At 38.9% G+C, this 27304-nt stretch overlaps 1 protein-coding gene and 1 non-coding gene across 2 annotated transcripts in view; one reads left to right on the top strand and one right to left on the bottom strand.

Annotated features, from left to right (window-relative positions):
• LOC122814125 (protoheme IX farnesyltransferase, mitochondrial) overlaps positions 1-27304 on the bottom strand; it is a 1575333-nt gene that overhangs the window by 1191422 nt on the left and 356607 nt on the right. The gene's annotated exons all lie outside the window — the stretch shown is intronic.
• On the top strand, positions 10465-10546 carry TRNAS-UGA. Its single transcript has one exon. It is a non-coding gene; the product is annotated as a tRNA-Ser (tRNA).

Below are 27304 nucleotides of genomic sequence, written 5' to 3'. Positions count from 1 at the left end.
TGTGTCATCTTGCTTTTCAGCTGAGATATCAAAAACTGTTGATACTTTAACATATGGAACTGACAGTTTAATGCCCTCATGGTTAAAGTGGCCGAGGTGTACACCTTTTCCCCCACCTTTCTAAAGCTCTGGAATCTCTCTCTGAAGGTAATGGATTTTTAGCAGTAGAGGCCTTAATTCCCTTGGGACCCTGTGAAATTGTTTCTGGGTCAGCAGTACGGCTTTTATATAGGAACTGGTGAGAATCAGGAACCCGGTAATACCTGTCTGGGTTAACAGGAGCTGGAGGCAAAGAATCAGGATTAAGGCTGGCTTCTGTGTACACATCATCCAATATATCTAAAACAGGAGGGATAGCCAGAGGCCTATGCTGGGGGAGCAGAAGATATTCCCTGAGCCTTTTCTTGGAATCTGAGTAATCTTGGCCTTCCCAGTGAAAGTGTTCCCTCAATGTATGCATGGTTTCCCCAAAAGAGAAGTCCTCAGGGGGGGAGACCGAGGGAATAGACTCCTCTGCATCAGAGTCTTCGAATGGAGAATAGGCATAATCCTGGTCCTCAGATAGTTCTGAGGTAATAGAAGCTTGATCTGAGGAAGGGTAGTCTTCCTCTAATCTGGGCCTTTTGTCAGAGGGGGGATGAGAACCCCTGATAAGAGTAATCAAATCCTCAGCCATTTTAAGCATCTGTTTTTTAGGCATGGTGCCTTGAGAGGGGGTCTGAGGAACCTGTTTTTTGGATTTCATGGCTGCTTTAGATTTAGTGAAGGCTTTAATAAGAAGGAGGAAGGCCTGAAGACCCCTTGGGAAATGGCAGGCCTGTCTAAATTCTGAGTTTCCCCGCCAGGAGTGGCGTTGGGATCTGTAGTAGGAATGGGGCCGAGGAGCCTGCGACCTCGGGTACTGAAGACACCGGTAATGCATTGTCGTAGGCGCCTCACCGAGTGCCAGAGAACCGGTAGTCGGCCTTAGCATGGTTTCAGTAGGTGGTGCGGACCTCGTATGTCAGTCCTTATCTTTGCGTTTTTTGCTCAAAACTGGAGTCGGAGTATCCGACGACATAATAGAATTAAATTTTTTGCCAAAAAAAGTGAAGGGTGAACTCCGCCCGACGCTTAATAGTGTGCTTATTGAATCTAGCACAAAAACGGCAGGCCGAGATGTTGTGGTCTGGGCCTAAGCAAGGTATACAGAAAGAGTGGAAATCCTTATGCGGTATTTGCTTCCCACATGAAATGCAATTATTAACTTTGTCTGACATCGGTCTGAGGCAAAAAGTTTCCAACGGGTACTTAGCTTTCAAGAAGACTTCGGCTGAAATACTTTCGTAAATCTCAGGAGCTGGCCGACTGGCACTTGCGAACTGCTTCTGCTTCGGGCACCGCGCGGCAAGAAAGACTGAAGAAAATGGCGTCGGCTGCCTCTTTTATACCCCTGACGCACTGACATCAGGGAAGAAGCGACGACAACTGACACCGGACCTAGACTTTGGAATTCGGCCGACCGAGGACCCGCATGACAGCAGGATAACCCATCTGTTATGACTGCAGCTGTATGCACGATGAACATCATACCTGGTCATACGAGTCTGCTAGGTGATTGCCCGAAAGGATAAAATGGCAGCACTGTAAACTTTTTTTTGCCTAGCCACTCCATAGCGTTACTATCCTTATCTGAAGGGAGCAACTTGGTAGAGAGCAACAGCTTGGAGGGCTTGTCAAAAGAGACAGACACTGCAGAAGGATCAGCAGAAAGTACAGTTGTGTACGCTTACCATAAATGTAGATGTTCGAGCGTATTCACTGTTGCAGTCCTAACCAATGGGTTATCCGGCTCCTGGTAGCCCTCGATCGGGCATAATACCAAAGGTAAGTAATAATGACGTTGGCTGTCATCGGTTGTAAAGGACGTCAGGGCGTCTGATACAAAAGGAGGCAGCCATCACTTCCTCAGTCTTTCTTGCCATAACAGTCAGGGGCCCCCCAGAAAACAAGGCTTAAAGCAAATTTAGCCTGTACCTTAGGAAAAGAGAAAAGGGGGAAAGGAGGGAGGGAAAGCAGGACTGCAACAGTGAATACACTCAAACATTTACATTTATGGTAAGTGTACACAACTGTACTATGTTCATCGTGCTTCACTGTTGCAGTCCTAACTAATGAGATGATTACCAAAGCCCAGAGAAAAGGGAGGAGGAACCAACAGAATCAAGGATTGGAGATAATGCCCTGCAGAACAGCAGTGGCAAACCCTGCCCTGGCTCTAGAAAACAAAGACAAATTATAATGCTTTGTGAAAGTGTGAACAGAAGACCATGTGGCAGCCTCCAAAATGTCTTTAGTAGGGCACCCCTTAAAAAGGCTGCAGAAGTGGAAGCTGCTCTAGTTAAGTGGGTTCTAACCCCTTGAGGAGGAACCTGGCCATGAAAGGAATAACAAAAAAGTAATACAATGAGCAATCCATTTAGAAATGGTTTGCTCAAAAATAGCCTTGCCCTGGGCTACAGGGGCAAAGCTGACCAATAACTGTGCTGATTTCCAAAGGTCTTTAGTCCTGTCCAGGTAAAACCTGAGCTGCCTATGCACATCAAGAGACTGTAGGATTCTTTTGCCTCTATTTTGAGGATTAGGAAATATGGTAGGAAGGTGTATGGACTGATGGAGTCAGGCTAGAAACCACCTTAGGCATAAAGTAGGTTGGTTCTCAGAGAGACCCTGTCTGCATGGAAAATAAGAAAAGGCTCCACAGCCATCAAAGCATGCAGCTCCAAAACCCTCCTTGCTGAAGTTATAGCCAAGAGGAAGGCAGTCTTCCACGAGAGTAACTTTAAATCTGCAGTGGCAGCTGGCTCAAAAGGAGGAAGAGCGAGTTTCTCTCGAACAAAATTAAGATCCCAGGCTGGAGTAGGCGCTCTTCTGGGAGGTTTTAAGTTGCAAGCACCTCTGAGAAACATTTTCATGACAGGATGAGAGAAAATGGGTTGTTCAAAAGAACAATGAGCAGAAATGGCTGAAGCATGGACCTTGATAGAGGAAAAAGAAAGACCATCCTGAAGAAAATCAACCAGGTATTCCAGGATCAGAGGAAGGGTAGGCTGAGAAGAAGATTCCCCTCTAGCCTGCATCCAATGAGAGAATCTTTCCCATTTGCCAGCATAAGACTTCCTAGTGCTAGGCCTCCTGGCCTCCCTCAGCATGTCAACTACCTGCTGGGAAAGGGAAGAAAAGGATGGAGTCATACAATAATGAGCCATGCTGCTAAATGGAGAGACTGAAGATGAGGATGTAGAATGTTTCCCCCTTCCTGAACCAAAAGATCTGGCTTCAGAGGAAGATGCCAAGCAGGAAATTTGGGAGAGACTGCAAAGCAGTGGATACCAATGCTGTCTGGGCCAGTCTGGAGCTATGAGAATAGTCCTTGGTCGCTCATCCCTGATCTTCAATAATACTCTGGGAAGAAGAGGAAGAGGAGGGAAGGCATAAACTGACAGCCGTGTCAAAGGGAAGGACAGAGCATCCACTTTCCAGGCTCTGCTGTGGTGCTGTCTGGTGCAAAAAAAGAGGTAGAAGATGGTTGTCTGGAGAGGAGAAAAGATCCACTTGAGGAGTGCCCCAATGTTGAATAATGCTGTAAATGACTGCTCTATTCAGCTACCACTCGTGAGGATTCAGGGTCCGTCTGCTCAACTGGTCTGCCAAAACATTGAGTCTTCCTGGAAGAAACTGAGCTAGGAGATGCAGGCCCAGGGATGCTGCTATATACCAAAGACTCATGCTCTGTCTGCACTGGAGGTAAGAATGAGTCCCTCCTTGCTTATTGATGTACCAACACAACTGTGGTATTGTCCGTCCTGACATGCAGGGTCCCTGGAGAAAGAAAATGCTTGAAAGCTAGTAAGGCCTGCTGAACTGCCATCAACTCCTTTAAATTTATGTGCAGGTACATTTGCTGGGCATTCCAACTTCCCTGTATGCATCTACCAGCCAGGTGAGCTCCCCAGGCATAGTCCGATGTGTCTGTGGTAAGAACTTGAGTGGCCAGGGGTCTGTAGACAGGCTGTTACCCACCATAGAAACTCTGTCTGCAGACATGGAAGCAGAGGAATTATCACATCCAGGTCCTGTGTGTGTTGACACCAAATATTTTTGAGGTACCACTGCAATTTACTCATATGCAGTCTTGCATATGGAATCATGAGAATACAAGAGGCCATGAATCTCAGAGCTTGCAGGTATTTCCTTGCAGGGAGCTGGGACAGGCTTGCCAAGTCCTTGAAGTAAACTGAAAGAGTTGTCTGCTTCTCCTGGGTGAAATATATCATCTGGGCGGCTGTGTTCAAACTCGCTCCCAGGAATGTTCTCTCTTTAGATGGCACCATTTTTGATTTTTCCACGTTGAGAGTGTAACCCAGGGAAGAGAGAAGAGTCTTTATAAATTCTAGATCCTTTAACAATTGTTCCTGAAAATTTGCTTGAATTAAACAGTCATCCAAGTATGGATAAATCTGAATTTTCTTCTGCTTGCAAAAAGCAATGACTGGAGCCAAGCACTTTGTGAAAACTCTGGGAGCAGTAGATAAGCCAAAGGGCAGCACAGAGAATTGATAATGTCGCTTGCCCACCCTGAACAAAGGTATTGCCTGCAACTGTCCCTGTTAGGGATGTGCAGATAAGCTTCTTTGAGATCCAATGTTTCCAGCCAGGAATCCTTTTCTAACATTGGGAGCAAATGATGCAGAGTGAGCATTTTATCAAGAAAGAGTTCAGGATGGATAAATCTAAGATAGGATGCCAGGTACCTTCTTTTTTCGGAACTAGGAAAAGTCTGGAATAGAAACCCTGGCCTACCTGCTGAGCAAAAACTGATTCTATTGCTTCCAGATGTAACAGAGACAAAATTTGCTTTTCTACTTCTGCCCTTTGGTTTGGAGGAGTGTCCAGGAATCCTTTGGGTACTGGAAAGGTGTGGAAAGAAAAATTGTGTCCTAGGGATACAGTTCTGAATACTCATTTGTTGTCCGTGATGCTGGCCCAGACATTTGTAAAAAGGGCCAACCTTCCCCCTAAAGGGCTCTCCGGGCAGGCAAGAACAGGCAGAAGTTGGACAGAGTCATTGAGAATGTTTAGATTCAGATGCAGGCTTAGAACTTCCCACTTTGGAAGAGGAAGCCCGTCAACGCTTAGACCTTTGAGGGGTAGCCACCTGTCCCCTAGAAGATTTGTAACCTCTAGTCCTAGAACGGCTCTGTCTGCTGGTATCAGGGAATGTCCAACTCTTAGAAGGGTAATTCCTGCTAAAGCGAGGAGGCTGAACTTGCAGAAAGTCTTTAACTGTCTGCATATACATGGCCTTGTCTTCTATCTTCTTGAGCAATTCCTCTGCTTTGCTGCCAAAAAGACTGTCCTTATGCAAAGGTACATCTAAAAGCTTAACCTTGACAGGCTCTGGTAGGGGCTACTCCCTAAGCCAAGCGTGCCTTCTAATAACAGAGCCAGTAGCCATAGCCCTACAGGAGACTTCTAGAATGTCAAAACCACAATGTAATGAATGTTTATTGACAAGACTGGCAGAATTCAGCAAATCCTGCATATCCTTACTCTCCGCCAACTGAGGCGCACTTGCTATGCTAGACTTAATAGATTCCAAAGTGTGCTGCTGGTACTTCAGCATATGAAAAAGACAATTAGTACACCTAATAGCAACAGTTGTAGAGGTATAAACCTTTTTATCCCATCTATTTAGGTTCCTAGATTCCCTGTCAGAAGGAACAGGATTTTTAGTAACAGTGGCCTTAACTCCTTTAGGGCCTTGAGAAATAACCTCTGGATCAGACAACGGATTCCTGAAAAGCAACAAATGAGAATTAGGGACTCTATAGTACCTGTCAGGTTTCCTGGGAGCAGGAGGAACCGAATTTGGAGTCAAGGAATTTTCCAGAAAAACATCATCAACCACTTCCAACACAGGTAGAATAGCCAAAGGCTTATGCTGAGGCAAATCCAAAAACTCCCTAATCCTTTTCTTAGGAAGGGGATAATCCTGACTTTCCAATTTAAAATGTTCCCTGAGAGTATTTAAAGTACTACCAAAAGATAAATTTTTTGGAGGAGAAGCAGAAGGGATGGACTCCTCTGCGTCTGAATCCTTAAAAGGAGAGAAAGCTTGAGAAACTTCCTCTTCATCAACAGAAGTGCTAGATGTATCAGAACCTGAAAAGGACAAAGCCTCAGGAGAGACATTCCTACCTCTTTTTGAAGGAGGAGGCTGTGAACCCCTAATAAGAGTCAAAAGGTCATCAGCCATTTTAACCATTTGAGAATGAGGGGAACGAGAGGAAACTGGAGCCTGCTTCTTCACAGGCCTATGACTGGAAAATTTACCTGCAAGTCTAAAGGACTCGGGAGGCCTGGCAACCGCCAAAGCTGCAGGTGAAGTAGTCGGTATGAGCTTGCTGTCTGAACGAAGAACGGAGGTCTCTGACACCAGAGTCAGCTTCGTGGCTCCAGATCCAGCTGAAGAGGCCACAGGCAGAAGGTCAGAAGGCAAAATGGAAGCCGGAGGCCTGGGAGCCTCTGAAATGGTCTCAACCGAGGCCTGCTGTTGAAAATCGGCAGGCTGCAGGGGCTGCAAAGGCGCATCACTGGCTACCGCATGACGGACGACCAACTTAAAATCATCCGAGGACTTGACCTTCGGAAGCCTATCATGGTCCTTATCCTTACGTTTCTTGGGAATATCCGAAGCCTGAAGACCAGCAGACGCCATACCGACAAACTTAGGCCAAACTCCAAAATGCTTAACTAAAAGCTTAGCCCGACGATGAATAGTACAAGGATTAAAGGAATCACAGAGATAAGAGTTAGGAAGGTCGTGAATACAATAGGAATGAAAATATCTATGGGGAATCTGCTTTCCACAGGTAAGACAATTAACCTTTTCTGACATTTGTTAAGGCAAGAAAAGAGGATCCCCAGCGGGGTACTTATGATTTCAACTGTATAGTCGGAAACAAAAAAGGTAAACTGCTGACCAGCACTTGTGCAAGAAATGCTTCTGCTTCAGGCTCCACAGCAAGGAAGATGGAGGAAGTGACGTTGGCTGCCTCCTTTTGTATCAGACGCCCAGACGTCCTTTACAACCGACAGCCGACGTAATTATTACTTACCTTTGGTATTCTGGCCAATCGAGGGCTACTGGGAGCCGGATAACCCATTGGTTAGGACTGCAACAGTGCAACACAATAAACATCAGCATTTATAAAGAAATTTACATATGTCAGGCATGAGGTTTCTTGAGTGCAGGGGGCTGGGAATAAGGGACCACAGAAGCTGCTGAAAAGGTATCCAGGAGGGCAGCCAGAATAGGGGAACAGCTGACTGTTTCGGAGACTCTATTTGAAGGATCTCCTAATACCTCTTCTGAATGTCAAGAGACTTGAGAACAACCCCACTTAAAAAAACATCATCATATGGGTAACAGTATCATGAAAAGAGTGTTTGTCCAATGGGGAAGTTGACTACCAGAATCTTTTTACTCAGAGTCATAATCCAAGCAGGAAGGAATTTGAGAAGAGTAAGCCAAGGACTCTTCCACAGAAAACACATCATCATCTTAAGATTCTAGCTCCCTACGTCTTTTAAGAGGAGTGAAAGACCAGGGAGGGGCAAGCAAAGACACCCCTTGAGGAGGCTTTAAACTTAATTTCATCTTGCAGATGCATTCAAATTTAAATAAGATAAATCTTTGTTGTTTTCCCTTCAAGATCAAATATCAAAGATTGGGTACCCAAACTAGAACAGATAAAAATATTTGATGCCCATGACTTGCACTCTAAAATCATTAGTTTCTCAATCCCTCCCTGTCCCTTTTCAGACCTCAATTCATTGATACTAAAACTTCAAAATGGGTACAGACCATTAATCTTTAACTCCAGAATTCCAGCATACATAACTAAAATTAAAGAGTTCAAACTCTGGTTATTATCTGAATTACAGTTCTTCTTAGATATTAATTACACCACATAGATAAATAAAATAATGATATGGGACTCATTAAAAGCTTACATATATGGTAAAACCTTAACTTGGTATAAAAAAGGTAGAGAATGGGATTCTGAATGATTAGATCTACAATCCAAACTTTTGTCAGTAAAAGCTGAAAAAAATCAAAATCATTTGGAGATGAAAAATAAAGCTGAAGTATTAAACAATAAATACAATGAAATTCTAACACATAAAACTAGTTTAGCTTTAGAAAAACTAAAAATTAATACCTTGGCCACCTCTCCCAAATATCTACATAATTTATCCACAAGAATTTATCCACAAGAATCAAAATACAATCAAAAGCTAATAATATTAAAAGTATCTTCCATGAAAAGAAAGGGAAAAATGTCTCGAATATAGGTGACATTCTTGATGCCTATAGAAATCACTATATGGAACATTTCCAAAAAGAAAATATACATACCGATCAATTAAATCTAGATGAAAAATGTTCTAATATAAAAAAATACCAGAAAATTAAAACTAGATCTGCAAGCACCCATATCCGGCAAAGAAATTACAGATACAATAAAAGAGGGTAAAAATAATAAAGCTCCAGGTATAGGTGGCATAATTATGGAAATATATAAACTTTTTACTTCAAAGATACTATCCCTCTTCCATAAAACTCTATTAGAAATTCAATCACAAGCTTTAATACCACCCTCTTGGAGATATTCCTTAATCACAACTAAAGGAAAACAAATCCCCAAAGCTCTGTACCTCATATAGATCTATATTATTATTAAATAATGACTATAAGATATTTATGACCATATTAAATAACAGAATGAAAATACCACTATCCAAAACAATAAATAATGATTAAACTGGTTTTATATATCATAGAAACACATGACAATATTAAAAGGATAATTTATCTTATAGATTATGTTAATAAAGAAAATAAAGAAACACTCATAAGTGGCTTACATATAGAGAAAGCCTTTGATTCCCTAAATTGGGACCATTTATTCAAAATCCTAATACTATTTGAACTTCCTGCATCCTTTGTTCATCTCCTAAAGAATATATATATATATATATATATATATATATATATATATATATATATACATACATATATATATATATATATATATATATATATATATTTATAGACACACACACACACACACACACACACACACACACATAATTTAGCATTTGTCAAGTTAGGTCCTTTTACCTCTGAATCTATACATATAACAAAAGGCACTAAACAAGAATGTCCCATATCACCGATTCTATTTGCTCTGGCTACTGAAATATTAGCAGATTCAATTCGTAACAATATAAAAATCAAAGGAATAGATGTTTATGAACAATGCAATTTTAAAGTAATGCTATTTGTTGATGACATATTACTAACATTATCTAATACAAATGAGACATTAGAAGAATTAGCTATATTAATTGACAAATTTCACATGACTTCAGGACTCCATTTCAATAAATCAAAATCAATTTTTTTTTATTTTCAAATAAAAAAAAGAACTGCAGCCTAAGGGGGGATCACATCATAGGGAAACAATATAAATATCTACGAATTGAGTTATGCAAGGATAATAGTGAATTAGTCTCAAACTACAATAATATCATCAATACAATTAAAATCTCTGTGGAAAAATGGAACACAATAATATTAACATTTGAAGATGGACGACAGTTAATAAAAATGGTTTTACTGCCCAAGATCCTATATCTAGCCTTGGCAATACAACTTTTACCAGAAAGAAATACTTAAAGAAATAAATTCATGCCTAGTAAAACTTTTATTGTTTCCCAAAAGAAACAGAATAGCTTTAATACATCACATCAGACCATGAAAACAGGGAGGATTAAACTTTCCTTATATAGAAACATATATAAAAGCATCAATATCGAAAACAATCTGAGACTGGATAAGTCCAAATTACTCTGCAAATTGGAAAGAATTACTAATTGTAATATCAATAAATGATTTTGATTTACAAAAAAATTTCAAATAACAGATAAAAACAATTTGCCATGGCACATATGTATTAGTATGTAATATAACACAACTAAACCCACTAAAACTCGTATGATTAATTATTACATTGACTCATTTAGGAAAATTATTAATGCAAATATAGATTTAAAAATCTGGTTTGATCTTTTAACACCATTTATAGTCACAAAGAACTTTCCACAAAATATTTAGTGAAATTATTAATTCCTGGGAACAGAAAGGATTTGTTTGTGGGCTCCAATGTATCAAAGAACTAAAAGTTTTAGATAGGGAAGTAATAAAAACAACATATAAAATTCCACAACATGACTGGCTAACTTTACTGAGTATTCTGTCAAATTTGCAAGATTTAAGCAGAATAATTAACAATTCTTCATTTAAAAAAAATACCTAAATTTATGAAATACATATGGGGGTATTGTAATCGTGTTGTAATCGTGGCAGAGTGGTTAAGGTGATGGGCTTGAAATCCATTGGGGTTTCCCTGCACAGGTTCGAATCCAGTCGATTACGTACATTGGTGCTTTTACAGTATGCAGATGGATCACTGATACTGTACTGTGTTGTACTTTAAAGAGAGTGGATGCTACAGTCCTATGAATGGCCTCCTTTGGAGGAGTTACCTAGTAACTATGTTTCTAAGATTTGGGAGTTTGGCCTAATGGTTAAGGTGTTTGCCTTACAAACACAAAGTGCAGGGTTTGAGTCTCACAAGGGATAATTGGCTAGGCTTAAAATGGCTCAAGGGCAGTTAGCCTAGTACTAATCTATGAACCTATATATGAAATCATATACAATGACGGACATGAGAAACAGTATTTCAAAATTTTACAAAATATTGATAAACTATAAAACACCCAAAACCTCACGTTGGAAATATATAACAAAAGGACACTCAATACAGTTAACTGAAGATATTACAACAAATATCTTATTATAGATAAATCTTTTACATAATACTGGAAAGTTTTTAATCGGAAATGCTTGCACAGAGCATTCTTAACCCAGACAGAATCAGTAAAATTAGTTCTTCCATAAAAGAAATACGTTGGAAATGTGAGCAAGTACACAGTGCAGACTGGAACCACATTTTCTTTGACTGTGTTGAAATTAAGCCATTTTGGAATGGTATTAATAACTTTCTACAGGCTTTAATTAATGAATCATTTTATTTAACTAAAGCTCTTGTATTACTAAATGTGAATGAAGGTCCTCATTTGAATAGGTCAAACATGTATCTGGTATGGACTAGCAATTTCAAGGAATTGTATAACAAGAAGATGGAATACAAACCCAATACCAACTTTGGAAGACTTCTTCAGCCTACTGAAGACCACAGCATTATTGGAAATTAAAATTACAGAACTAATAATTTATCCAAAGCCATTTATCAACAACCCCTGGGGAAAAGTCTTATCGTTGATTGACACTATACAATAATAGATCAGACACTCTGATAATGGACTGGACATACTTGTATAGTAACTGTGTACATTAGATCTGTAGGAGACAGCATTTTCCAGGGGTAGAGTGTTTTGAGTGTGTTCCAGTTAATCTTCGGAGAATGTATTTTGGTTCTCTTTTTAGGTACAGAGAAGGTGTGTGTGAGAACGTTGTGGGAAGGGTACCACTATTGGAGAAATAGTGAGGATGGGGAAACTAGGGTACTACCGCAAGAGAAGTTCATCCTATCTGCCCTAGGGCATTTATAAGCCTAGCCGGAGTGTTTGGCTTTCGCCACCCTTTTAGATTAGTTGACCGTGCTTCTGTATAGTAGGTCACAGAAGGTAGCCTTCTTAAAGTTTGTTTACTGTACCTCTGTCAAGCAGCGACACGAGATCCCATGGGTAAACTTACGATCTCTTATCCATTCGTCAAGATTTTTCTTGAGGGTCTGTGACGGGCTCTGCCTGACCTGCATTGGGATTTTGTTCCAGAGTGAGGGGAGCCTCTGGGATATGAATCTGTCCCTCCAGCATGTCCTATTTCTGTGCTGAGGTTCAGGTCCCTGGAGTGTGTAGCTCTTAAGACTTAGATTTTCTGAGGTGAAGCATGTCCCTTAATTCTGGGTTGGACATGGCTTTATCCGTATGACACAGATCGCCTCTGTGTAGGCGGTAAGCGACTAGCCGAACTGCATAGGGCATCTGAGCCCCTTGATCCTCTTGGTGAGATACCCTTGGGGTCTTTCCAGTTGCTGAAGGTGTCGGGTAAGGTACATCCCAAATGGGGCATTGTACTCAGTTATGGGCCTGATAAGTGATGAGTAGAGGGGCACAATGACCTCTCGATACGTGAACCGGTGGGCTATATAGACAGTCTTTCTAACCACTTTGGCAACATAATTGTCAAAGGAGTGTGCCATCTACTTGGATCCCCAAGTCCCTAATTCCGTACTTAATGGATTACCACCTGTGTGGTAATTTGTGGGCCCTTTGTTTTTTCCAAGGGGGATGACTATGCACTTCTTGGCATTTAGCTTTTGGCCATGGCTCTGGCACCAGTTATCTGTCTCTGAGAGACCCTTTTGGAGGATGCTTGTCAGTCGAGTCGATTATAGCACCCAGTTTGCAATAATCTGTGAACTTGGTCAGCCGTAGTCAACCCATGTTAGCCTGTATTATCGCAGAAATATATACCGAACAGAGGTCCCAGGACTGAGCCTTGTGGGACACCACTTGTAACTTATTCTGACCATGTGGGTTGTATCCCTGAGCCAGTTTGCAACCCATCTTGTGACATGGGGATTGATATTTAAGCTGGTGAGCATATTTATGATGCCCGAGTGGGGTATTGTCAGAGGCCTTTGTGAGGTCCAGGTAGGCTGTGAGGACTACCTTCCCTTCATCTATGGGTTTGGTAACTGTTTCAAATAAGTCGACCAGGTTCAAGAGGCAAGATCTGCCCTTAACGAAGCCGAATTGGGTAGGATCCAGTGTCTGGAGGTTCCCAATGTCTTTGTTTATGATTAACATGATACATTCCATAGCTTTGCAGCCCAGGCTAGTCAGGCTTGTGGGGGGGGGTCTGTTGTGGCACCACCTTTTGAAGTCTTTAGGTGGTCTGGTTATGGAGTTAATCGGTTTGTCTGAAGTTAAAAATTTTTATTTAGGGAGTTGGTAGGAGATTGTATTGTGTGCCAGTTAATAATATCCCCCCAGGATTATAGTTTCATTGGTGGTATTGGTTAAGAGCCAGGAGAGCATGTCCTCCTAGGGTTGATGCATTGTGTCCAGGAGGAATATAGATGGTGGTTATACAGATTTGTTTTACCTGAAGGTGGGATAGAAGTAGTTCAGCATTACCAAATTTGGGGATAGGTTTGGAGTAGGGGGTCACTGAGGGATGAGAGTTTCACCACCTCCTTTTTTATGTGCTGTCATTTTTGATACAGTAATTGGGGGTGGGTGGAGTTTAGAGTTTGTCATTTAAGCCAAGTTTCAGAGATGGAAAGAATGTCATTTATTATGGAGAAGCCAGACATGGAGGTTGATTTTATTGCATAGGGGGTTGGGGAGGGTGGTTTAAATGGTTAAGGTGTTTGCCTTACAAACACAAGGTGCAGGGGATAATTGGCTAGGCTTAAAATGGCTCAAGGGCAGTTAGCTTAGTACTAAACTATGAACCTTATAGTGTCGGGCTAATATAAATAGTGTACATAGTTATTTAAGATGGTATGTATAAATACTATGGAATTAATTCAAATGTATTTGAAAAATAAGAAAAAATTGAGAGAGGAGGCTTTAAAGCCATTAAAATATTAAATAACCCCTGAATAAAGTCTTGTCATTCATGCTGGCAATCCTCAACTACATGGGAAATATGCTTGGTGTTTTGTTTCTTTTTCTGTGAAACATCTGCACAAGACACATTCAGAGGGTCTGACCCCTAGCGGGGATCTCCTCACCAACTAAGATCTGTGGAATCTTCACTGGCCCCTCAGAAATAATCAGCTGAGGTTCCTCGTCAACATCAGAAGCAGATGTTTGTAAAGCCTCTGAGGATGTGCATCACCGATAGGGTCACAGCAGAGGAATCGAAGGCAACCATTGGATGATCCTCTGGGCTTTCACTAGCCTCAAAACAGATGGCCAGGGGAGTATGGAGGAGGCTGACCCTCATGATGGGAAGATTCCACCACAACACCTTGAGCCAAGAGCTTAAGATGTTGGTTTTCAAGTTAAACAGACAGAAAGGGAAGACAACTATTTAGGGTCTTAGGGACAAAAACCTGGCAGATAGAACGCTGCGTATGATTGTGGGAAGCAACGAAACAGAAAAGACACTGGTTGTGATGGTCTTTATGGGGAATTTGCCTCCAACAATGATATTTTTCCTTTATGGATGATATGAACCCAACAGCATTACATAAGAAAGAAAAGAAGAAACCCTAATGGGGCATTTATCTGAAACAAAACTTGGTAACCAGCACAGCAGAAGGGTGTTCAGTCCAATATTCAACAATGGCATTCAGACTGGCACCAAAGAAGTTCTGAATGTGTGCAACCATATATGTCACCTTTATGCCCTATGCGAGAAGTGTATATGTGATGTACAGCACCTACAAGTACGAAACGTTTTGGTACATTGGCCGTATGTTGGGCTACCCTTGGCAAGAGATCACTAATATGAATACTGCAACAGTGATATATAGCAGGACAAATAAACAAACCGTCTAGTTGGTGGCAGTGTTGAAGCCACACTGATCTTAGATACCACTGAAACTTCCTCATATGAAACCTGGCCCAAGGAAGTATGAGGATGGTTAAAGCCATGAACCTAGAGCCCCAGAAACTTCCTGGCTGAAGACAGGACAGGAGAAGCAAGGAAAGAAAACAATTTTGAGAGAGACAAAACCTGGCGGCAGGAACAGAGGCTAGTATTGCAACAGTTTGGTCCTGCAGTATGAACAAAAATGTAACCTGAGATGACGTCATCATCTACTTCTGAAAGCTGACTGTGAACCCCAGGCTGTACAACAGAAGTTGGATAAAATGAAGATTCCATACTTGCTTGGTTTGGGATGGGGCCTGAAACAAGAGGTCATCTAGACAGAGAAATATAGGAATGCCCTGAAACCTGCAAACGGCAACTACTGGAGCTAGGCATTTGGTAAATACCACTAGGGCTGCTGAAAATGAGCAGAAGAAATAGAGAAACTCAAAAAAAACTTCTCAATAGAGGGTTAAATATGAAGGCAGATGTCCTTTAGGTCCAGGGAAACTAGAAAGGCCTGGGGAAATAACAGATGAAACAGAGTCTGAAGAGAAACACCCAGAAGGATGGCACTGAGAGAAAAATGTTCAAAAAGGAAAGATCCAGAACAGGTCTCCATAGACCAGTCTCAGTCTGTGGAACTGGTTGAATGATACCCTGGTCTAACCTGCAACAACCCTGGAAAATGAGGAACTTGTTCTGCAGGAGGTTGAGGGATACCCGAGAAGAGGGAAGGATTTCCAGGCCATAAAGTAACCATGCCAGGTAATGGTTGGAACCCAAAAGTCTGTGGTGATCTTTTGCCAAACTGGGAGAGAGAGAGAAAGTCTGAGGGCGAAGGCAACCTGGCCGAGAGGTAGGGAGGGCCAAAAGTACAGATTTGTCAGGAAAGGACTGTTTTTGGGGTTGAGAAGTTTGAGTAGGCTTGTCAGAAAACACATGCCTAGGAGCCTTCTTGCCCTTGGAAGACTGTCTGGGCAGTCTTACGAAGGTAGTTCCTCTGAAACTTGGGGATGGGAAAACCAAAAATGTGCTTCAAATCTTTTATGTCCTTACCCTGAATCTGAAAGGTCTTAAAGAGTTTTGCCAAAGCAGTATCAAACAAATTTTGGTTATCCAGAGGAGCATATATATGACTCAGAAATTACGTATAAAATATTTTAAAACCTGTAAACAGTTCCAAGGTGGTGTTAAAATGTATGAAACACCAAACCATGATGAAATAAACATGGTTTTTTTTGAGTCTGTGGGTGTGGTTGTCCTTTAACTGGGTATCCATATTTGTTATGGGATATTGTACATGATGTTATTTGGTGCAGTTGTCTTTCTCTGTGTTACGAGTTTCTCTCCCTATTCTTTTTTGTTTTTTGTAGCTTTAAGTTATAAACATATATTCCTTCATTCATATGTGTGTGTGTGTATGTATATAAGACAGAGAGATAGACGTGTGTGTGTATATATATATATATATATATATATATATATATATATATATATATATACACACACACACGTGTGTGTGTTTGTGCACTTGTGCATATATATATATATGTATACACACACACACACTTATTATATGCACACATATATATGTAAATATATATATATATATATATATATATATATATATATATATATATATACACACACACACACACACACACACGCACACACAGAGTATATATAGATAGATACAGATAGACATTACTTATAGCATACAATATTTTTGTGTACAATGCCTTGAAACTACAAGGGAGTAAGTAAAGGCAGTACTGCAGCTTTAAATGAGAAACTTAATCATAGTGCATGGTCCTGCAGTATTTTCCTTTGGTATCTTTACATACAGTTTTGTGTGAATAATGACAAAATTTACAGACATAATTACTCTGCTAAGGTGTTCTGAAAGAAAGCAGTTTTGCATTACCGCCCTTACAACCCTTGCAAATGCATCTTCCTCATCACTCATGAATTTCAATGGGCTGCTAAACTTAGGACTAAACTGTAAAAATCAAATCAAAGTACAATGCTGAATTTTTAACACATGGATACGTCTCACGTGAGAAAAATAAAAATGTTACTGGTGGATGATATAGTCCCAGTTTTCCTTTGTACAGTAAACAGAAGTTAAATAATCATTGTCTTCGAAATAAGTTCTGTTTCGATTATGGTTTTAACTCTTCCTGGCTGAACCTTTCTTTTCAGGTCTACCAAATGCTAGCAGTATCAGCTGTGTAATTTTGAGCCACAAGGGACAGCAGCGGATTCTCTCTTCTGCCTTAACACCAGTTACTGCCATGAAACTCAGCTGTTACAGCCAAAGCACTGTACTATGGATTATCTATATAAAACAATATTCCTCAGCACCAGATTATGAAACAAAACCCCCAATGTGCTTTTCTCTCTAAAACACTATACAGGAAATTAAAGCATTTCTCTTCTTTGTTGAATTTAGCCTTTCACACGCCTAAGCTAGAAGTCTATGCCCCTATTAATCCTACTTAGAGTAAAAGAAAAAGTTTTCATGACACCAGACCTGGAGTTTAGTTCCTGAACTGGTCTATTTTGGCCAATACAATTTGTCAATACAATTCAGGTGACCATACTCTCAACAATGGTTTAACTATTAAACAGTACTCATTACTTAGAAATGAAAATTATAATTCATTTCAGCATCGGGAATAATTTGTTTAATTTATTAAATTTAATATCATAAAGTGATGTATAATAAATGCACTAGTATTCTTCATAGCAATTTACACTTAAAGACAATTACAATCGCATCTCCTGTCACATTTCAAAATACCCAGAACTCAGGCACTGCTTTTAAGCCAATGGAAGCTGCTAAAAATGTGGTGATCACAAAGGTTGTGACGGTAGACCTTCAGAACTTAGCAGTAACCCTTAAGGCAACAGGCACAGGTCTGGAATAAATACCAGCTATGTTAAAGCATGAAATACCATCAGAGCTGGCTGTTTAGCTAACTGTGGTCGTAGGCTCGTACCAGACTGCTGATCAGGTAAATCATTTGTAGCCTAGCCTCAATGTACAAGTTCAGCAGTATCCCTATGACATGAATAACTGTCACTTAATTTCATCTCCCTTCAATGAGGGCTTGAGGGTCTAGACTAGGGGTGAATTTACAGTTTCCCCATCCATATGTCTGGGTTATGGTTAATGAGGTTAAAGAGGTACTTTGCTATTCCATAGAAGAGGAATTCTTTGAAAGAGAAATATCGATCTCAAAATCAGGCCCTATATATGCTGTAGCGGAAGTTTAGTTCCTTTGAGTGGGTGTCGCTCATAGAGTCATAATATAATAGACAAAACTTTGTGGGTTCTGTTCAAGCAGCTTTACTATGTACAAAAATATCAGACTTAAGGTGTAATAACTTTAACTTAGATAAAATTATAAACAAACTAGCTATTACACTCATACATGCTCACTCTCTGGCTGCATTCTCAAAATGGCACTGATGCTAGCACGTGCTGACTATTTATATGCACATTCAGTCCTTAAAACGCTTCTTAAATATAAAGCACACATACACTATTCTACAGTGGGTATTTAGGGTGCCGTTTGCTTTGCAAACATTTAGGTCGTTGTGCAGGACTGCATCCTTCAAGCTTTGTAGCAGAGGCACACATGCCCCCAACCTCAAGATTGTGTAGGAAAAGCAGATACTTTAAGTGGGATCAGTACAGCACATGGAAAAAAATGCCTTTGAAATGCTGGAGTTCTTCCAGTGGAGTTATATATTTAGACGAGTGCTTATTGAAAAGGGCATTGTATTCTAAGTCTGAGGAGGGAGGGATGATTAACTTCCCTTAACATAAAAGACACACCTCCCCCCATGGTAATCAGTCCAGATGGATAAAAAAATTTCCTAACAAAAATGGACATATGTCGATCAAAGGATAGTTCATTGTCAATGAAGTGTCCATGTCCCAAACAACTTTACCAGTTGTCAAAGGCATGTCATCTACGTGGGAGATGCATTGTTGCCCATGTTTGCCAATGGACACACTACTACATTTCTTGGCATTTACCTTAAAAGTCATGATACAAACACAACTTGTTTGTACATGACAGGTCTTCCTGGAGCATCTGGACGTCAGCTGGAGAGTTTTTGATACCTCATAGTTTGTAGATATCCACAAACTTGGTCAGCCACAGGCCCTTGACATCAACTTTTGATATCAGGGAAGTAATTACTGAAAATAAGTGTCCCAGGGGCTGATCCCAGAGGGGAAACTACCAGTAGCAACCTTTTTGATGAGAATGAGCCCCCTACGTTAATAGAACTGAGTCCTCTCGTTAAGCCTGTCTGCTATCCAACAGGTATCACAGTGAGGTTAGTTTGATTGGCCTGTCAGTAATTACATAATGTGGAATGGCAACAAAAACCTTGACCAAGTCAAGGTAAGCAGTGTGAGCCAAATCTGCCTGCATCTAATGCATCATAAACTTATTCAAAGAAGTCCACCAAGTTTAGGATGCAAAATCTAGCTTTAACATACCTAAGCAGGTTTGGATGAAGGAACTGTAGACTTCTGAACTTATTGTTAATAAATTCCATAATGATGCACTCCACTGTTTTGCAGATAAGACTGGCTAGGCTTATAATTACTGTCATCTTTGACAGTATGCAATAGCTTTCAAGGTGACCTTCAGCTGGAAAGACATTCTAAAAGGCAACTTAGGTTAGCAGCCACAATTCCTCCATAAATAAACATGTGTCCATCACCCCTGCCCTGAACTTGAAGGCTATGAAGTGGTGAAAGGCAATATATACATTTCTTTAGTATATTTTTATGCAACTATTTGACAAGCAAATGCATTTTAACAAATCAAAGTTTTAAAATATTTACGGTAAATTTTTATATATATATTTCTATACATGTTTTGAACAACAATATTTTAAAGTTAAAGTTTACTTACTGCTGTGTTGTACAAAAAGGGTTAAGTTATGGAGAATAGACTAATTGTTTGCAAGGTTCATTGTTTAAGTGGATAACCAATTGGAACGTTTTAGTTAGTCAGTATTTGTGTACATTATGTGTATATGTATGTGTATATATATATATATATATATATATATATATATATATACACACACACACACACACACACACACACACACACACACACACACACACACACACACACACACACATATAAGTTGAAATTAATGTTATTTCTTTTTGATTCTGATGAAGTCCCCATTACAGGGACAAAAGCTCTTAATTAATTTATTTAATAAAGTGTGGCTATTTCACCTTAGAGACCCTCGTTCTTTATGCTTCACTACTGGTGAATTATTTGTTTATTTTTAACACAATTCACCTGGTTTTAGTTGCACAACTTCAAATGTGCCAACAAGGATGATTAAAATGCATCCAGCTTCACAGCTATAAGAATCTTCTTCAAAACAGAAGACACTTAGATGAAGCATCTTCTTGATGGATGGGGTTTCAACTTCAAAACTTGCAGCAATAAGGAGAAGCTTCAAAATTCTGCATTAGCACCATTCACCAAGTATCAAGATGTGTAAACAGGGACAAAGACTTTGCTTAAAAGATCAGAGCTAGAGAGGAGGGAAAAGGTTTGAAGGTAGCTACTTGTAGAACCAGCAAGCAATGACAGGTGTGAAAATAATCCTAAAGCTTTAGTTATCTACCTTTGTGTTTTTTTTTCAATAGTAGCTCTTGGAGAATGTAGATTTTAAAAAAGAAAACTATGATTATAATGAAACGGTGTCCTGTACTTGCATGCATGCCTACTACATAATGTGAAATTTGCACTGACAAACTGCATGTTAACCATCATGCATTTGCCCCTCATTATCCACTGGAAATGGGCCTCGATCCAATCAACATTCCTAGTAAGCAAAGCATAACTAAACTGCACTTATCCTGTACACTGGCAGACCATGGACTAGATGTGTATTACCACCAAGCCAGGGTGCTCTACCATGAGAGGGTTAGATACTGGAATTTAGGTAAATAATTTTCCATTTTCTATATTTACTACTAAACGTTTCAGTTTTGTTATTTACAGGAATCACTACAGAATGAATATGAATGGCACCAGTCACTCGCATATTAAACAGGGACATGTTTTAAGGGTGTGTGGACATAAAGAGTCTGCTATACCCTGAAACAAAACAAGGTAAACACACTGTGAAGCATTCTGGGGTGGTATGTGCCTTGTATATTGTTAATGCGCTCATCAGAGCCAGTGAATTACTAACACCAACTGACAAGTAAACAACTTTAAATGCCACCATAACAACATATGGAAGATGGAAAAACAATAATTATGAAAATTATTATTTACTTGAACAGATCTTAAAAACTAGCCTACATTCAACACATGACAAAAAGCATTCATGCAAACACCACCTAACAAGACCGTCAGTCATTAACCTAACAGAACTTCTTAGATGTTTCATAATCAGCCATGCAACATCAGTGCTTATCTCTAGTACATACTGCAAATTAAAGGCTACAAACGCACTGCACCCAAACAAAAACTACACTTTACAAATGCAGGCTACCTTCAAGGCACTGAACTGCACTTCATACAAACGTAATGAAAGGGTTTTAAATCAGTGTGTGCTAAGCTCTAATATTAATTTTCAAAGCCACAATTCTTCACAGGGGAACACTTAACAGCATAATAAAGCATCTCTGACAATTTATGGCCCAGCATACAACTCGAAAACATTCACAGTTGCAAGGGCCACTGGGCAGGGCAACATAAGCATGCTAGAACAGTAACAACTAACAAAGACATCACTTTATAATGATGATGTTCACCCATTTGTACTCTCCATACTGAAATTAAAAGAAGAGGTAAGGAAATCCTAAGAATAAAAAAGTAAAGGAGAAGATAAAATGTCAGTAGCATCTACACAAAAGAAAGTTAGAATCATGAGCTCATGCAATGAAAAGCATTAGTAGTACATTAGGAGTCAATTAACAGATTAGGCTATTTTTCTGTTCTAGAAATTGTACAAATAAGGTACAGTTTCACTTGAAGAATATGCTAGGTCAGTGTTTTGGCATTAATTGCTGTTAAAGGGCTACTTTTCTTCACATAAAATTGTCCCTGTTCTACATCTATCACTATAGTGGAACATTGACTCTGAAATGCCAGACTTGAATTTTGTTGCTGAATATTCCCTGCAATTTTCTTTGTTAACCTCAAGGGACCAAACTGATTAAAATCTTAAAACAGGCACAGAAAAAGCTAAATCAGTCCACATCTCTATTCTTTTTGCAAATACAAACCTTGACTGCTACATATCATAATAATTTCACAATCACCTGAAATGCAACAGTCCACACAGCAATAATACAGAGAGAGAGGGAAAGCGAAGCTCATGGAAAATGTATGGCAGGGATAACAACACTGATAAATCCGTCACATTCGTGCAGGATTTCAATATTACATAAAGTGTTTAAGTTAAAAACCTTCTAACCCCCCCCCCCCCCCCAGGCAAGCCCCTGTGTGAACCCTAAATATTAGTAGTGCTCCTCCTTGTCCTACTACCAATATGTGCATTTATACATACTAGGGTTACCTTACACTTTGAGATTTTGTTGTGTGTTCTTTTACTTAAAACAGGAACTGTCAGCTTTACTGGTCAATTCACATTTTGTTGAATGATACAGTAGTAAAGGTGTAGTGTTTTGGTGCAACATCGTCAGGCAGTAAGACGAGGACATTTCTCTTTTTCCCTCCTATTGTGTAATATCAGTTTCTACATATACATTTTGATATACTGAGGATTAACAGAACATAAGGGAAGGAGTACAGAAATAGATCTGCCCAAGGTATAAAGAAGTCATCTCTCCTCAAAGTTTTTGGAGATATTCTGCAAACAAATTCCACAGTTCCCCGTTTTCTGGAAAAACACAAAAGTCTACTACTGGCAGTCAGATCCAGAAAGACCAGTACCAAAGTCCATCAAACACATTTCAAAGCTTGCACCCGATAATTTAGAGGCTTACAAAATGGCTTCTGAAGGTTTGTGAGAAAGATCTGGCCCTAGAACGAATGGGCTAAAATTACATCTCATCTAAATGGAAATCTGGAAAAACACAAAAGTCTACTACTGGCAGTCAGATCCAGAAAGACCAGTACCAAAGTCCATCAAACACATTTCAAAGCTTGCACCCGATAATTTAGAGGCTTACAAAATGGCTTTTGAAGGTTTGTGAGAAAGATCTGGCCCTAGAACGAATGGGCTAAAATTACATCTCATCTAAATGGAAATCTGGAAAAACACAAAAGTCTACTACTGGCAGTCAGATCCAGAAAGACCAGTACCAAAGTCCATCAAACACATTTCAAAGCTTGCACCCGATAATTTAGAGGCTTACAAAATGGCTTTTGAAGGTTTGAGAGAAAGATCTGGCCCTAGAACGAATGGGCTAAAATTACATCTCATCTAAATGGAAATCCATTAAACACACATTAATCTGAAAGACTCTGATACACATGACTACCAAGATCCGGGGAAAGAAATTATGGCGAGGACTGAGGTTTCACCTTAAGTACAGACATTTTATAAATGGACATTCAGTAAAGAAACTGGTAAGATCACAAACGGTGTACAAAGCATCATTTGAATGACTGGCAAGAACCCAATGAAAAAATGTAACAAAACAAATGCTGAAAATTATGGCTGTTAACTTAATGTGGGTAGCTCAAATGATGGTAAGTGTTCTGAGCAGCTAATTGTTGTGATAACAGCACTTGTTTCTAAGGGAACTTGAATACCGTCACTTCCATCTGCTAATAATATTAAGCTAATAATAGGTTCATACTAGACTGTTGATCTGGTGTACTATCTGTAGTTTAGCCAACAATCACCCCTCCCCATTTACCAAGATATGACTTAATACAAGACCCTGACCTAGTTTTGCTGCTTTCTATAATGGCTAGAGGGGCCACACCAGGAATGTACTTAACGACTGCCCATCCAGTCATTCAGATTATGCTTAAAATGGGTAAAGCAGCTACTCTGCTTAACCTCTAAGGGGGAGCTATTCCATAAAAGAGGTATTCTCTGTAAAAGCTCTCTCTCCCACCACCATGTCCTATTTCTATTTTGGTGGAAGTTTAGGTGTCTTGAGCAGGAGTTCAGGGTGCTATTTTTTTACGTTTAGGAGGTTACAAAGGATAGGATTTCTCAGGGTTCTGTAGTTAAGGTAAAGATTTCCTCCCAACAGTCAGTAAGAAATGGAAAAGAGTGAGGCTGCTCTAATACAGAAAGTTCATTACAAAACCTTGTAAAAAAATAACATACAAACAAAAACTGCTCAGTTAAAGACAACAATACTACCCCTGTAAAAACTGTTAACCTTAAATCAGCAGTCTGCTTACATGTTATTACCAGACTGCAATATAGAGAGATCATTTGTAGACTAGTCACCACAAACTCCACTATTTTCCAAGAAGGGCAGAGGGGGCAGTCCTGGGCTAAAATTTATGGTTACCCATCCACTTGTTTAGTTTGTACTCGAAGAAGGTTAAGGAACTTCTTTGCTTAATATAAAGGGGAAAACATGTTCCAAAGGAGAGGAATTCTTTGAGAGAAAAGTGCTTTTACTATCACTGGGTACTGTTCATGTTACAGTGGAGACTTGCATCGTTCTAGCAGATGTTCTGTTAAAGAATGTCCAAGAGTCGCTCCTCTTCACCTGCAGAAATACTAAATCTGTGCCTCAAGAACAATTCTGTTATTGAAAGAGAATAGTGATCCCAAAAATCCAGACAATTATAGGCCCATATCATTGTTGAATATTGATATGAAAATCATGACATCTATTCTAGCTAGTAGATTAAAAAAAATAATAAACTTGATAATATCAGAAGAACAGGCGGGGTTTATAGATGGGAGACAGACTACAGACAATACATTAACTCTTCATACTTTAATATCTTATGCAAAGTATAAAAATATGAACATATATGCTTTAATAATTGATGCTCAAAAAGCATTCGATAGAGTTAATTTGGCTTATTTATTTGAAACATTATCATATTTCAATATACCTCAGCTTTTTATTTCTATGTTAAGAAATTTATACAAGAATGCATACACTAGTTTATATATAAATCATGAATGTTCCAAAAGGATTCAAATTAAAAATGGAACTCGACAGGGGTGCCCATTGTCTCCCATACTGTTTAATCTGTATTTGGAACCTTTATTTCTTCATATGAAACAAAATGTTTTTTATAATTCTCCAGTACTTCTTGGGATAAAGGTTAGGATGGCTGCTTTTGCAGATGATTTAAATATATACAGTACCACACCGGTGTCAGATACGGAAAAAATACCAACAGCAATACAAACCTTTGAGAAAATTGCTAATTACAAACTAAATTTAAAAAAAAACCAAAATATTCCCTCTAAAGACACCTACACCTTTTTCAATGCTACCATTGATAGGACGAATAAGGACAGAAGAAAGAATAAAATATTTGGGGATTGACTTTTCAACTGAAAATAGAGAATTTTTTTATCAACAATATTAAGGCAACTGGAGACCGAATAACAATGGATTTGAAAAGATGGAGTAAGTTGAAGCTACCGATGATGGCAAGAGCAGCGATAATAAAAATGAACGTTCTCCCCAGAATGCTATATATTTTTAGAGCAGCACAATTTAAAATCACAAAATCCTTTTTTAAGCAATTTCAGATAGGATTGGGGAAATTTCTGTGGGAACCCAGAAAAACGAGAATATCCTATGAGAAACTGATGGCTCCTAAAACGAGGGGGGGGGGTTGGATTTACTGGATTTTGAGATGTATTATACAGTGATTCAGGCCAATAGGATTTTAAGGGTGTCTTACTTGGATAGTGAAAATAGAAAATGGATACCCAAATGGGTACTGCTAAATTATAAACATATAAAAGGGAAGAGAATTAATGTTAAAGCTGTATCATTTTTGAATATAAAAACATTGAGTAAATATGAGTTAATGGAACACATCAAGGTATGGGCAATGGCGACTCAAACTCTGTTTGCCTCCTTGAACCTTTTAAAATATATGATGATGTTTCAACCGTTTGATGGAAATCCTAATATAACTATTGGTAATCAACTGATAGACTTAAAGAAATATCCATTTATTAAGGAATTAACTGTAAGGGATTTATACCCCTTCCTAGGAGTAGCGGTACATGATATCTTAAAAGAGATGAATCTTCCCATCTCTTATTTAATTATAATGAGGCAGTTAAAAGATTTGGCCATAAATTATTTTACCAGTTCTGAAATACTAAAAGAGGAACTAGTTATTTCAGGTCATCTGTGGGAAGCATTGCAACAAGATAGAAAATATATATCCTCAGCGTATAAAATGGCAAAAGAGAAAAAAATATAATAATCATATTCTGTTATCCAAATACTGGAGAGAGAAATTGCCATCCCTAGACGACAGTAAAATAGTAGAGGCGTTTAACTTAACATTAAAATCCGTATCACTTCAAAAACTGGTCTTTACTCAATTGATGATATTTAACAATGCATATTATACCCATCTAACACTTCATAAATTTGATTCAAAAAAGTCACCTAAATGTCCACAGTGTGTAGATCAGACAGCAGATCTGTTACACATGTTCTGGAGTTGCAAGTGCATTTATAAATTATGGAATTCTTTAAAGTTACAACTACAAAAAATGGGTTACCAAAACTCAACACTCTCCTGGGAATTTCTGATTTTACATATTCCACAGGAGAATTTGGACAAAACAAAAAGATTGTAATTATGAATATTAGTTTACTAATGAAATTATATATAGCCACAAATTGGTTGAACCCAGCACAGGTGTCGTGGCAAAATTTCAGGCTGTTAGCGATTAAGCATATATTAGCGCACAAATTGTTAATTAGAAATAATAAGAAAAGTATAAACAGCATAAAAATTTGGGAACAAATCTTTAATATTATTTTGGCGTGGTTCCTATCCACTTTCCGTCAGGACATTCTGTATGTGTACCAACACATTCTTGGATTAGATAGAAAATGTAGAAATAATACAAATTATTGGCTCGAGTTGGTTTATAATTGTCTATTGTAGATGCTTTTATGTTTAATTTTTTGTGATTTGAATTTCCTGTACTTGGTTAAAATGATATTTATTCTTAATGTATTATAGGGAAATTCAAAATGAAACTAAAACATTGGAAGCAATATTGTACATAATGTAAATAGTGTGTGAAATGTATAATGGTTTGGCAAAACAATAAAAATGATTATTGAAAAAAAAAGAAATACTAAATCTGGTCAACATTCAGGTGACATAATTAGCATGAAATTCTGCATTGCTAAATGGATAACTGATCCCACTTCCAAACAGTATTGTGAAATGACACCACTCAAACACAAACTGATAAAATCATGCAACATATAAACAGAATAATCATGTTTTACTAACCTCTGATAACAGAAAAAAGTGCATATACACATTTTACACACAAACGCACACACAAAGAAAATTGTTCTGCATCTCTCACTTCGGACATTTC

This window comes from Protopterus annectens, chromosome 10.part0, assembly GCF_019279795.1.
Source record: "Protopterus annectens isolate FY-2018-M chromosome 10.part0, PAN1.0, whole genome shotgun sequence".
Lineage (NCBI taxonomy): Eukaryota > Metazoa > Chordata > Ceratodontiformes > Protopteridae > Protopterus > Protopterus annectens.
Note: the sequence above shows the minus strand (reverse complement) of the source record. Positions and strands in the feature narration are given on the sequence as shown.